The sequence below is a fragment of the Lepeophtheirus salmonis genome, chromosome 3 (genome assembly GCF_016086655.4).
Source record: "Lepeophtheirus salmonis chromosome 3, UVic_Lsal_1.4, whole genome shotgun sequence".
Classification (NCBI taxonomy): domain Eukaryota; kingdom Metazoa; phylum Arthropoda; class Copepoda; order Siphonostomatoida; family Caligidae; genus Lepeophtheirus; species Lepeophtheirus salmonis.
In genome coordinates, this window is record NC_052133.2 from 27,242,756 (window position 1) to 27,257,754 (window position 14,999).

Consider the following 14,999-nt stretch of genomic DNA (forward strand, 5'->3'; position numbering starts at 1 on the left):
GACCAGAAAGTCTTGTCTCAGAAGTCAGCAAAGTGCTCCGTGCAGAAGTTCTTTGTCTTCAAGACTGTATGTTTGGGGGCACCATCTTGGGTACACACATAGTTGTTTTCAGGTTTATTTAGCCTTCAGCCAGGGCAGGATTGTCCACCTCTGGACCCTATAGTAGGTATCAAGCCCAATTTTCTCATTGAGCTTGAAGAAGAAGGGATCCATTTTCTTCCCATCAGAGGCCACGACTCCAAAGCACATTGTTTGGCCCGAATGTTCTGCCCTGAAGGTGCCTTGGACTTTCTCAGGTGATACTGCTATAAATCTGTCGTTTCTGTGGTTCAAAACCTAGTCTACTGTTCAATATAGGCGTCCAGCAGATACAAAACATTTTGCATTTGATTCCTATTCACTCCATATTTGTGCAATTTTGATAAAATCAAAACAATGAGTAAGAAAAACATCACATGGTTCGGAAAATTGCTTGAAATATCACCTGAAACCTTAATTAGTTGAAGAAAAAAAATTAAAGACCCGGAAAATTCCCTTGTCGTACTCTGTAAGTATCCTATTTCTTAATATTTAACACCAAGAATAAATATTTGATCCCTTAATGTACTAAAGGTCACTGTAGTTGACTGCTACTAAAAAAAGTAAAAAAGTTTTTTAAGATTAAGATCTTTTGGTTTTTGTGGGATTTTAAAAACAGATTACAGGAAATTTTGCTATTAGCATAAATAGTAGCAGAAATATGGCCTTTGTTTTGTTTTTTAAAGAAGATCTTTATATCAAACTTTAAATTTAAACTGTAAATTGACAAAAGACATTTTAAAAAAATCAAATTCTTCATAAATTTTTTTGGCAAGTTACAGTCACTTTGAAAACTGATACAGATATTATAATCTCATTGTTGTATAGGTATATATATTTCCAGCCGGTAAATATATACCAAGGCGTTGGAAAATTTCCAATTTTGACTAAAAAAATGCCTTATTGTTATTTTTACAGAAAGTCTGAAATTTTGTAAAAAGTGTTTACTTAAGATTTTCGAGCAGAAATATACATGAATTGATTTAATCATTGTTGCGTATCCAAATAAAATCTGAGGATCAGTATGTATATCTTTTTTCGTGCAATTAAATGATTATTTTTACTTTTTATCATATTCCAATCTTCTAAAAATTAACAATTTTTCCTACAATTACATTGAATTGAATACAAGTGAGAGTTTAATAGATAATACAACTAAGTACGCGGGACAAAACCCTTTTAACAAAGCAAATCACTCAAGGGCAAATGTACATGACGTGTAAGTGATTTTACTCTTATGGTGTCAAATAGAATATAATAACTACATATACTCAGGATTAAACAAAAGCTTGGAAAATGGTGATTCTACAATGAAGTAATTATTCTTAAAAATGGCTGACATTTCACTCCCAGTGGTGTTTGAATCGGTTCTGCTTCAATTTAAAACATTCTGGAGCAAAAAATCCAACAAAGAAGAAACTACAAATTTGTTCTTACCCTTCATATAAACATACAGCCTAATATTTCAGAGACATCTTTGAGTTAATAATAGCAGCCCTAGGTCAAGTATGATGTGATGTCAATAAACTAATCTACTCATAACCTGCCTAAAGTGAAGACTGCTTAATACATGGAAAGAGAGATATATTTATTTAATAAATCTGCTGTACGGGCTTACCCTGCATTTTTCTTGTTGCCTAACCTTGTTCTAGTAACATTGATTTATTTGAATTGCAGAAATCCATGACGAGGGGGAGGTTAATGAAAGTGTGATGTGATAAACTAACCTACACCTCCAAATTTTTTTCAACACATACACCAAAAAATCTCACAAAGTAATGAATTCGAACCACAGACAAAATAGGAAAAAAATGGTTTAATAAGAAAAGCCAAAATTAATAAACAGTACAACGATTCGAATACAAGAATTTATAATCACTTCTATGTTAGTAATTATCATTAAACATGACGGATTATTCATACTGAACAGCTCTTGATTTTTGAAGTTTTATTCCAATAATGTCATGACAACAATGACAATTTTCAATTTTTTATGCTAAAAAATTCAATTTTCAATTTATTTTTTTCGGAGAATTATACTATTTTAAATTTTTTTTCAAAAAAATTGTATTTGCTTGAATTTTTTTCACACAAATTCAAAAACCCAAAATTTAATCCTGCAGACGCCACTGAATAAAGATCCCCTCCGTTTTTCGAAATTTAACCCAAATAAGTTTATCTAAAACATTGTCAAATGAAAATGCAAACAAAAAATCAACAAGACAATCGAACAATAAAGGAATCATAACAAAATCATAGAACGACGTATAACTGCAATTCTAAAGCTATACGCTCCTGAAAAATCCCCATCAGAGAAGTTTGAAGTGATTGGCTATAACCACTTCACTGTGTAACAGTTGATCAGATCAAAATCTTCCACAACGTCGGAATCTAGGCTTTAGAAGCCAAAAGAATTGGGTGAGGCCGTTAAAGGGACAACTGAAGCCAGAAGAGGCTCGTAAATTTAACAGCAGCCACACCCACCATGCTCCGCTTGGTGAAGCAAGACTTAAACCTTAATTCCTACGAAGAATTCTTTGTCAGGGTTATCAGCCTTTGGATCAAGTAAATCGTGTGACCCGCTGTAAAATCCTCCTCAACAAGCTTGAAAAACAAGACTATTGGCCTTCATACAGGCCCGAATGTTCCCCACTGGACTTTGGTATTAGTACAGGTACAGCTCTTGTACAAAGTTTGGCAGTTGGCTGGTCATTAAAGCAGAGAGTACCAATATTGATTGAGAATATAAATTAGGTGTTTTTTAAAATGTAAAAATTTTTGTATTTTTCAAAAAGTGTTGTATTTGAGACGGACTATTTGCATGTGTATGTGCTCTGAAAAACTTTGTCGTGTTTATAGCCATGTACTCGTAAATGGTTATGTATGTCATTTTATGAAAAATTGTTATATATTTTATTACTTAAGTAGTCGTTCTAATCTTTACTTCTTTACTTGTTCCCTATATGTACATTGTGAATATTAAGTAGGAAATAAAGTATCTCTAATCAGTTCTAGATGGGAATCTGAAGTATTAAGACGTTCATTTATTGATCATAAATGCTTGATTCGGTATTCCCGTGGTTCTCCTTTAGGAATCCCTCATCCTCCTTCTCATGTCACCAGCGTGCCTGGTGCCTTTTTGGGCCTACCCTTTCGGCGACGAGGAAGATAACTAATTAGTGATTTATCATCATTCTTAAATAGGTAAATAAACATCAAAAATGAACACTTATTTTTCTTTTATTTAATTTAGGTACGGATTTTTCATAATTTTTTTTCCACAAATTTTAATTCTTGAAATTTTTTAAGTTATTTTTTTCCCAAACAAAATTAATATTCTCTGAATAACTATGGAATTTTGAAATTTTTAGTAAAAATAATTAAAAATCTTATTTTTTCTACCATTGCGACATCAAAATTTTTTTTAATTTTTTGTGTCGAGCTATTATTTATTATTTTTTTAATTTAACTTTTTAGTTTTAAAAAACAAATTCGAAATATAATTTTTGGGTGGAGCTATTTTTGAAATTGTTTCCAAAATATATTTTTTTTGCGAATCTCAATGGATTTTTTCCACAAAAAAATTTATTTCTTTGTGGTTTGCTATGGATTTTTGATTTTTTTTAAAATTCATATGAAGTAATTTTTTTTTAAATTAATTTTTTGTGAATATCTTTAAATTTTTTTTTTTCTTGAAAATTTAATATCAAATTTTTTTCCAAAAAATTTAATTTTATGTGCTTACTTGTTGATTTCAGAAAAAAAATCAAAAAATTTATTTATTTTGGGAATACCTATGGATTTTTGAAATTTATTTTCATAAATTGTAGTTGTAAAAATTTCCTTCCATAAAATTTGATTTTTTTCGTAAGCTGTTGATTTAAGAAAATAAATTCAAAAAATTAAATTTATTTGTGAATATCTATGGATTTTTTAATATGTTTTCAAAAATTGTAATAACATAAATTTTTCCAAAAAATTTAATATTTGAATTTTTGTAACAAATCCTCCCCCTCACAAAAAAAATGTATACATAATTCAACGGACGCCCCGAAAAGAAATTTCTTATGTCAAATTACCTATTATTAAATACCCGTTAGTTGTAAATAAACACATGTACCATTTAGAAAAACTATTTTCTATTTTTTTTTTCAAACAAAAATACTTACTTTGGGGCTTGTCAAAAACTTTATAAAAGTCATCAGAATCAGAAAACTTGATTAAGGTATTGGACATTTTTTTTTTTTTTTAATTTGCTCCAATTATTGAACAATTCCTTTTTAGAGTTGTTTATTCATGTTTGAACTTGCTTGAACCTGTATATAAACAATTGTAGAACAAAAAGATTATTTGGTATGATTGGATATTTAATATGATACCCCACGTGCGTCGTCTAAGTAGTGTTTACTATATCAAATATATAAAGATTACTAATTTTAATTTCGAAATTTGTTTTTTTGTGTTCAATAAAATGAATTATAAAAATACAAGAACTTATTAGCAAATAAAGTCAAGATTTTTCTCACAATATTTCATTGAATACTAAATGTGTATCAAAAATGACACCTTCGTTGTTTTATTGTGATCAAATACTAGTTGTCTCAAAATCAGGGATTTCAAAATGACTTATTAACAAAAATATAAAAAATATTGGTTTCTTCTATAATTTGGATTTAAGAAAAATTCAAATATAGTCAACTTTTCATGTGAAAAATAGCAGTATCATTTATCCGGATATGATTGTATACATTTTAAGAGTTAACTTGACTAATAAATAACTTCAAAAGTCGAATATTGTACTATATACCTTATCATGTTACTCAATTTCATACTTTTATTCATCACAAATATATATTTTATATTATATTTTCAAAGAACTATAAGGATAAAGATTTTAAAGTTATACTTGAGTTTTTGAAGACAATCAATGAGCTTGGAAAAATTACTCAGAAATTTACAATTATTTACCACACTAAAATAAGGATTGTTTATATTTTAAAATGAGTATGTAGAATAATTTCCTTGTACATGTTTAAAAAGTATTTTAAAAATATAAAATAAAAGTCTAGTTAATTTGAGATAATCGTCAATAGAGTCATAACTAAATCATTAATATATTTATATTCAATTTAGAAGAATAAAAATAAATTAAAACTATTTACCGAATTTGTTGCATAAAGTTCAGCATAAGTTTTGATTTAAAGTTGGAACTTATTTACTGGAATAATAAGAATATTATTGCATGATTAAATCTTTGTATTCAAAAGTAGAATATTTGTATTTGTTGAGGAAGAATTTTCTTCGGAATGAAGTTGTCTCAGAATGAACTTTCCTCGCAAAAAAAGTATTTTCCTAGTAATGATCTTGCTTTGGATATAACTTCTCTTGAGATGAGAAGAGAGAGGTGAACTCTTTGGCGAATCAGTGATCCAACACTACTCATTTTTCATCAAAATATAATTTAGTTAATAGCCGGAAAGATAATCAAATTTTTGCAATAGCTGATTCTTAGTCATGCCAAAACTACAAAAAACAAAAATTATATGTTTGATTTTATATGTGCAAATTGATTATTTACATTTTTAATTTTAAATCTGCTTACGCAATTGCAAATTCAAAAACCGAAAAATAGGAGTGGTTCATTCTTTTGTAGACAGACTCACGGTTTTTGCAATGTTGTCGAGCAACAATTGATTTCTATTAAAGCCGCTTTAGTTGTCCAGATGAAACATTGAAAAATAATATATTAAGGAGTCCTTAAAATTTTTAAATCTCTGACGCTATGATCCATTAAATCTTATATAACTGACTTTTTAGCCATTTCTTGTTTTAACTAGCTGGTTTTAAGACTATTTTAGAGGTACATATTGTCGATTTTGCTTAAAATTACATATGTGTATGTCATTGTATTTAATTAAATTTATGATGATAAATGATACATTTTTTATAGATGTCGCCAAAATATGCATTAAACGTAGATCCTTGATCACTAGTAATGTTATTAATCAAACAAATTGTGTTTTACTCTTCACTAGTTGGTATGATCCTAAAATAGAGCAAGTCATTATCATAGATAGATACGTAGTAAAGGATCTTCAATTAACACAGAATCTACGATATTTTGTACTTGTAGTAACAACATGTTGTGTTGACTCGATTCATGGAGACGTTGATTTATTTTTAAACAATTACATATGTCAATTCTTTATTTCGAATGGTCAACTCAAGTTTCTAATATGTACATTCAGATCAGGTTGAGTCACTTATAGTATATGTTCTAAAGTTGTGAGGATCTTCTTGAACCCTTAAAAGCTGTATTTTATTTTTGTCGGAAAAAATTTTTATAGAGTAAAAAATGTTGAAAATAGTAATATATATAGTAAGATAAATTATTTTTTGATTTGTATATATTTAATGAAGAAAAATAAATGATGTTGGAAGTATGTTCGGGTACTTTCACCTTGAACTATTTGCCCTCCAGACATTTTCCTCTTTAAACAATTTCACCTTACAAAGAAAGAAGGTATTCTTTGAAGTACCATGGCCAAGGCAATAAAAGAGGTCTCTGACATGACGCAAATTCTAAGAGTCCGAAGGACTGAAGGTATCATTACCCGTCCCAAAGACTGACAGGACTACTCCTAAGACTGTACTGAACCGAATATATATGAACCGACAAGCGTTACACATTACTAATCAAATGAACTACCGCCATCTTGCATCATTGTCTCTCTCCTTACATTTCATGAAGAGTAATTCATGGGCCCACCTCATCAGGCTTGGGACTAATCATTTTTTTATTTTAGGGAACATAAAAAGAAGTGAGAATGATTGCTTAAGGATATACAAAGCTCTCTAATATTTCACACATGTGTTGGGTTAACTATCGTTTGGTAATTAACTCTCTTTCAACAAATAGTTGGTTCAGAAGAAAATGAGTGGATCGCTACAGACTGTGTAAGGAAAAGATAGAAAATATGCTATTCTTCTTCTCCGGTATCCGGAAGGGTATTTACTCGAAAAAAGCAAGGAAAAAATAACAGAGATTTTAAAATGCCCCCTTTCTGACTTGGCAACAAATTCAAGGGTAGAAAATTCTCTGATCTGGAATTATACAGCAGTGAATTAAGACTTCTCTAAATTAGACTTTTTTCTATCAAACATATCCAAATTATTACCATTCTCTAAAGTCTAAACTAACTAACTATAGAAATAACTTTGATTTTGGACCTTGAATATGCCTCCCACAAGAGCCATTTATATTTATTCTTAACTTTTTTTTTAAATCCTGACAAATTTGAGATATTTTGTCTTTATCTTTATTCTAGCTACCCAGAAATTGCTGCTATAGGTAGCATCGAAAGTGGTACCAAATGAAAGGTAATACAGTTTTTTTTTATTTTGGAGAATAAACATATACTTGTGAAAATTGTAATTATTTTTAGTACACAAACAAAAAATAATATAATAACAAAAATTTAGCTTATCAGATGGGATGTAAGCTGTGAAAAACACCAAAATGATCATTTAAAACTTTCAATCTATAGTGTTTTTTTTTAAATGAAGTATTTAGGGTTATATCTACGATTCAGATGACTTCTTTTAATGAAGAGTTACCCCCCGGTAATGAAAAGACCGAGAGAGATATTAGGTTTTAAATCGGGATTTTACAGAAATAATATAGAACAATGTCCACTGTTTAAAATCAATTTGGGAGAGACTGTAACAGGATAAAGGAGAAAAAAAGTTCGAAATCAATTGTTTCCTCACAAAAGAGTATTTATTAAATATTATGTTTCGACCAAATGTCAAAATTAATCCCTCGGCGAAATTTATTTACGGCAAATTGTTCTTCGGCAAATTGATTGTTCGGCAAATTGTCTGTTCGGCAAAAATGTTTTCGCCTAATTGCCACTCAACCTCATAATCATTTGAAATAGTCAGAATACGTTGGTGACAATCACGATATCGTCTTCTTTGAACTGGCGAATGATGACCTGCAAGCTGTTAAATTATCTGTATGAGATTAATATAGGCTACTAATGTACTTGATATTGGAAGGATGGTACCCTCGGTTTTTCTGCAAAAGTGGTTTCATGCTATCCAGTTCTCTGGAAGTTTCTCGAACTTTTAAAGGATGAAGAAATGAAAAAACTTGATACGCATAGAGATCATTCAACAACTTGCAAGTCATCCTTTCAATTCTGCTCAGAATCCAAAAATGACTTAAAATTAATACTCTGCAACAAATCTTCAAGGTTGGTCTTCATCTTTTATGAGTAGCCGTGAATGTTCAGGTTTTGAATATAATTGAATGTAGTAGAAAAAGAAGTTTAAATAATTAAATAATAATAACAACAGCTAAAGAAGGATAAGCATGGAGAGGCCACTTTTTACATCTGCAATGAAAGAACCCCATCTCCTTCTCTGCAATATTCTTTTTTGACACATTGGACCATCTACGTCCCTTAAGTCAACCACGTCAACTATATCTTTTGAGTGCATGTCGATGGGAAGTCCTGCAGTATCCATAATCTAAACACGAGGCCTTCAATACGACTGTCAGCTAGTACTAGGAAGCCTGGCAGAGGACTATATCCGATTCTAATGCCTACCTTCCATCGCCGTCTGGATGCAATAATTGCAGCTAAGGGTGTCTACATGAAAGATTAAGAGACCTGAGGTACACATATATTTATAGTATTTATTTTGTTGGAATTCCATTGTTGATTAATAAATTATATCTTATTGAAGTTTTTGTTTCAATGTGTTTGGATTTTAATGGACATCTTGGTACTGTTCCTGCTCCAAAACACTCGAAGGGAAACACGTTTGCGGAACCGGATGCTTTCTGAAGTAACTTATTCCCTCTTTTAATGAGTATAAGAAGAGGCCAATAAATTTTGATAGGTCAAAGTAGCACATAACGTAATAAATACATAATCGACCATAAATTTAAAAGAAATTGGGATACATAAACTCAATTTGATTAATAGCAATTTACCTTGTGCCAATTTGAGTTTATTAATTATTAGTATCTTTAATTTTAATCTCGTATATATTTATTTCCCGTCAAAATAAGGTTCTGAATTCTAACTATACTATAAAAATATGATTGAAAAAAAATGTTCTAAAAACCAAATTTATTGCAGTTGAAGTTTTTAATGTTCATTTTTGTGTTCTACAGTTTAAATTACTATAAAAAAGGTGGTTTTTAGTCGACCGGAATTTATTACAAAAGTGTTATATATATAAAATTTTAAAAAAATCCTAATTTTGGAAGTCTAAAGCTCAAGTTTTTATACCATTTTTTCAGGCAAGGAATAAGCTTTCGATGATGTTTAGCAATCCCTTCATAACCAATGTTCCAACCTCTTTGATATTCTTTAAATATGTATCTGTAATGTTCACATAAATTGAAAAACTGTTTTTATTCATTTGTAAATTAGTCAAACAAAATAAATTCTTATTACTTTTTATTAACATATGGATGCTTTCAAATCACTCTCAAACATGGAAACCATTATATTCCCCCCGGAAATTGACCACCTCCATATTGTATAGAATTTTTAGCATGATGACATCTATGAAACAACATCCTCGGGAGAAGTTATTATCTTGAACTCAATGTGTGTAGGTTAGATACTAAGTCTTTCCTAGAGAAGAAAATATAATGATATATATAAAATTCAAAGACCATTTCTACGTCAGACAGAGTAATTGTAATACTATAAAGTAAAGATATAGTCAAGGATCGACGGTCGTTAAAGTTAGCAACTAGCTAACATTGTTGCTAACATTGAAAAATTTAGTAGCTTAGAATACCACAAATATTGCATCATTTTTACACTAACACAGGACTAATATAGGGTCGAGCTTATCTTGAGATACACATTTTATTTTGTTCGATTTTTCAAGAGTAATTTTGAAACGAGAGGTTTTGTGTGGACATTTATTAAAAAAAAAAAAAACATGTGAAAATAGTGCAAACTTCGACTCAATTTATGACCTCTTCCTTAAATCATTTCGTCAAATACGAGGCTTAAATCCCTTACAGACCTTGACTATGTAGTCATACACCAGCTTGAAGTGCTGCTTCTTGGCTAATTATAATAAATAATTAAATTAAAAACACAAAGTAGTACATAAATTGCCTTCAAGACCTTTAGAATATACCTTATAGCAGCTGACAATTTTAAGCCAATTTGGAAAGAGAAGGAAAAAATATGTTGTTTTTCTACTGAGTGTCCAATCTTTCCATTGAGTCCTTTAGGTCCAAAGATTCCGTTCATGGAATATAAACGTCGAAAATGAGGCACGCTTTGGGAGGCCAATCATCGAAAAAAAAAAATGGAAATCGTCTAGTTGACTGCCATGTGAGCAGTTATTCCATTGCTCAGAAATTGAAAATTAGCCAAAAAACCATTTGGAACCATTTGTATAAGGCTGGTCTTAAGAAAAAGCTCGATATGACTACCAACTCAACCCCTGAGTCCCAATGTAGATTATGCACAGCCATCTGCTGATAACCCATTACCCCCTTTGCTAACTATGTCCCGGGAACCTTAAAACATATTGCATTCTAAATCCCAGTTTCATTATGAATCTAATTTTTCAAATATTTTAAGGTTGGAAGATTGACACATCCACAAGAGACTATGGTTCCCAAATGAAAAGGGAACTCAGAGCATAGAAAACTTAAGATCACTCCACAAACATATTAAAAGGACCCTGTTCCTGCGGTCAGCTCTTTGAACAGATCCCTGACCTGTTTGACTTCAACATTTTCTCTAGAGATAAATGTTGCTCAGTCTGATCACAGGATAAAAATAAAAAGAACCTGGATCACTGAAAGTTACAATGACAATAAAAGTGACTGCCTTAGCGATACGCCACCAACTTTACCCTAAAACCCTGAGTTAGCCCATAAATTGCTATCCACAATTAGTTTCCCTTTGAGTGGTGCTGAAAAGTGTGATGGTCAGGCAGGCACGTCTACGAATGTTTAATGAAGTTCTAAAAGCTTCTCCGACAAATAAGGCAACTTTTACTCCAACTAAAAGACATTACCTTCGTGGGAAAAGGGGAAAACATGAAAAAAAATACAGTTCTCAGAATTTATGTCGTATATTTTTTTTGATTTGATTATTTTAAAGTAATAATTCTTAACATTTGTTCACGAATCTTACTTCTACAAAAAGGCAAATAGAAAACCCATCAAAAAGAGTCGTAGTTCTAATTAAGAATATTTTTGAACCCGGAGTTGTATTTTCCTACCCAGACACTGCCCTCGTTCAGGGAATGTCTTGGATGCGCCAATCTAACATTCGGTTGTTGTGGCTCTTGTAACCCAGCTCCAGGGTGAAGATCTTCTCGTCAGTCGAAATAATTGAAACGTGTGTACAAGAATTGAGAAACTTCAGGAGCACCTTCACCTAGGTCAGCCTTTTGCGCCACTTTTGTAGACGATACTGCTTCATCCTCAGGTACTCCCTGACCAACCGTTGCATGGTTTTTTTTTAAATACACCAGCCTTATAAGGCATCTTTTTGTCATGGAACGCCTCTTATTACTGCTGATTTTCAACCCCCTTACCTCGATTAACCTGAATACCCTCATAGACTTAGAGTGACCACTTCTGGGCCTTTTATCGACACTCCTGGTTTCTTTGTACTGCTTGGTCGTGTAGTGGACCGATTACTTGGACAAATTGACGTGCTTCAGGGCCTAGAAATGACCCTATAGCTAGTTAGAGGCTTAAAAACACGTTTTAGAAAAAAGTTTGTTCAACAACAAGCAAGGATGGAATTTGCATGGATCATATGCAACAAAAAGAATTTAAAAAATATACACCTATGTAGGAAAATTATTAAGTTGAATTTGCAGTTTTAAGACTTATGAGTGGACTTACGGCTTTAGAGCAAAAATTTTTTGCCGAAATGAGCAAAAACAGATTGCAATGTTTTTGAAAATGAGTACCCAAAATACTAAATTGAGCTTTTTGAAATGAAAGAACAAAACAGTTTAACAAGAATATTTTAGTGCCATCGGTATTGCTATATATTTATCAAAATGTATTCATAAATTTTGCAATATTATAACCACAAATAGAAATATTTTCTTGAGTAAATTTTTGTCTTTGATCCCTATTTGAAGTCTTGAACATACTAAAAGACCGTTCAACGCCCACATTAGTAGTTGACACAAATTTGAGATTGGCGATATCTTCAGGAGTCATGATAGAAGGATACATCTCATTTTCACTACCACTGATTATAAGTCCAACCTTTTTCATAAATCAGGATTTCTGTGAATGATAGAGGTTATTTTTCTTTGAAGTATTTTCCCTTTTTCTCCCAGAACTGTTTTAATCTTTTATATTGTTTCAGAAAGTATATTCAGAGAATCATAAATGGACATTCCTTCTGTTTCTACTTTTCGAATAGCTTCTGGGTAAAATGATAGATTAGCTTTGACGAAAGAGAAATTGCTTCTAAATGGCTATATATTCAAGAACTTACTGTCAATTCTCAATGGCAAAAGCATCATTTGATCAAATTCGCGTACAACTTATTTAGCTCTTCTAAGTAGTCTTCTGATATGGCAGCCTTGACCCTCAGCGTGTTACAACAGGCTTTGTGGGAAAAGTAGGTGAAAGAACTATTCTTTTAAAACAGCTGTTTATTAGGGCGATTTAAATAAATTGTTTTATTTTCAGGAAATAGCCTATTGATCTTTGGAAAAGCTTCACAATTTTATCACAAATGTTGTTTGATGTATGGGCTAAGCAGGCCACATTATGTTGAGTTGGAAATAGTTCTGTAGGAGCCTGTCCATTCTTCAGCTTGTACAGAGCTCCATCCGTGAGAATTAACTGAAAATTGTAGGAATTGTAACCATATAGGACATATCGAAGGGTATCATAACTATTTTTTTTACATAGGTATATGAAGCTTTCAGTGCATTTTTCATATACTTCACGGTCACAAAATGGGAGGGGGATGAAATGATTGGCTGTCTATATTTCCCAAAGGAAATTGGCCACAAATCGACCCTTGGTATCACTCGTCTCGTCAAGACCCATCCAAAAAGGTTTACCGCATAATTAGGATTATATCTTTGACATAGTTTCATCATAAATCGGTCTAACATAATTTTTTCTAAGAGTCAATGAGTTAGAGTGGGTGATACCAATATGCTTTTCAAGAACAATGTTGAATACTTTGTTATCCAGTTTGTTTACTTGGATGCTTTCTGATAAGAATGCCATAGTCAAATATTTACAAAGAATATCAAACATTCCTTTTAGAGGGTTAGGTTTGAAGCTAATTCAATTTACATTTACGATTGTTTTCTTTTAAGTTGAAGAATGTTTTTGTGCTTGAGGATGAACAAATATCTTTGTAGGTTACATTTTTTGTCAGCTTTGATTCCCTTTTCACAAGAATTACAACAAACAGCTTTTGACCTCACAATGAGAACAAAAGGAGTATTTATATTTATATTGAAATCACATTGTCATTTTGAAGCCAGAAGCTAACTTAATTTGACAATTGATTACAAGTGCTATTTTTATCTTTTTTCTTTTTTGGATTCAAGTTACATCGCGAAATCAATCAGACTTAGGGAAAATATGACACAAAAGTATTTAACCCTTGTTACTGGATTCAAGAGGGAGTAGTCAACAATCAATTTTGGGCCACATTTCCCCTTCGTCTCATTCGCAGTTATTGGAATCTTGCTTCCTCAAGTATTCATATGCATTATTGCATCATATACCTAGTTTTCCCTCCAAAACGATAGAGAGGTTTTCCACCTAATGAAGGAAGGGGTTTGTAGTTGGATTTTCCATCCACAAATATCATCAAAGCTGGTATTTAATCTAACAAGGATCCCATTTACTCTCTCTTTATTTCATACGAGTCTGAAAAATAAGCAATTTCCAAATAAAAAATGCAAAATGAGCGATTTTTCCCAAAAAAAGTCAAAATAAAACCTTTTTTGAGTGATTAAGGGATCGCTCACACTAAGTCTACTTATGAGTACCCCTATATATATATTTCTTTCTTCCTGAATTCTTCCTATCATACTACAAGACTTATAAAGGATTTTTCATTAAGACATTTTTTTTTTAAATAAAACGAAAACAGCTTGAACTGTCGAGGATATTTTATTTACCGTTAACATACATTCAAGTTAATTTATGAATGAAATTCGATGTTGTTTGAATGACCAACACGTGCACGTTTTACGAAGTCCAATCGTTGAACCCAATTTTCGACTACATTTCCGCATAAATTGGCTGTAACTGCAGCAATTTCGCGTTGAATATTTGTTCTGAGCTCTTCTAACGTCAACAGATTATTGTTGTAGGCGAGGGCTTTCACGTGACCCCAAAGAAAATAGTATAAAGGTGTTAAATCGCACGAGCGAGGTGGCCAATTGACTGGTCCATTTCTCACCAAACTTACTCTTCAATAAATCGATTGTAACATTTGTTGTGTGTGAAATGGTACCGTCTTGTTGAAACCACATATTGTCCAGGTCCATATCTTCCAATTCAGGCCAAAAAAAATCGGTTATCATGGGGTGGTAACGATTTCCATTCACAGTAACGTGGCAATTGTCATCGTCGACGAAAAAGTACGGCCCAATGACACCACCAGCATGCAATCCATAACCAACAGTAATTTTTTGGGAATGCAATGGCGCCTCATGAATCACTTGTGGGGTTTTCTCGGCCAAATAGTGCATATTTTGCTTATTAACATAGCCATTGAGCCAAAAATGTGCCTCATCACTGAAGATGATTTTAAGTTGAAAATCAGGATCATTTTCGAATTTTCCTTCAGCCCATTTTACGAATTTCCAAAGTTTGAAGTGGTCAAGCGGCTTCAGTCCTTTAGTCAACTTGATCTTAT

General features: G+C 31.7%; 1 long non-coding RNA gene across 1 annotated transcript; it reads left to right on the forward strand.

Moving 5' to 3' along the window:
- Nucleotides 1-1,580: 1,580 nt before the first annotated feature.
- Nucleotides 1,581-9,561, forward strand: LOC121114538 (uncharacterized). Its single transcript, XR_011779346.1, has 3 exons — nt 1,581-3,282; nt 7,407-8,761; nt 8,833-9,561. It is a non-coding gene; the product is annotated as an uncharacterized lncRNA (long non-coding RNA).
- Nucleotides 9,562-14,999: the final 5,438 nt, after the last annotated feature.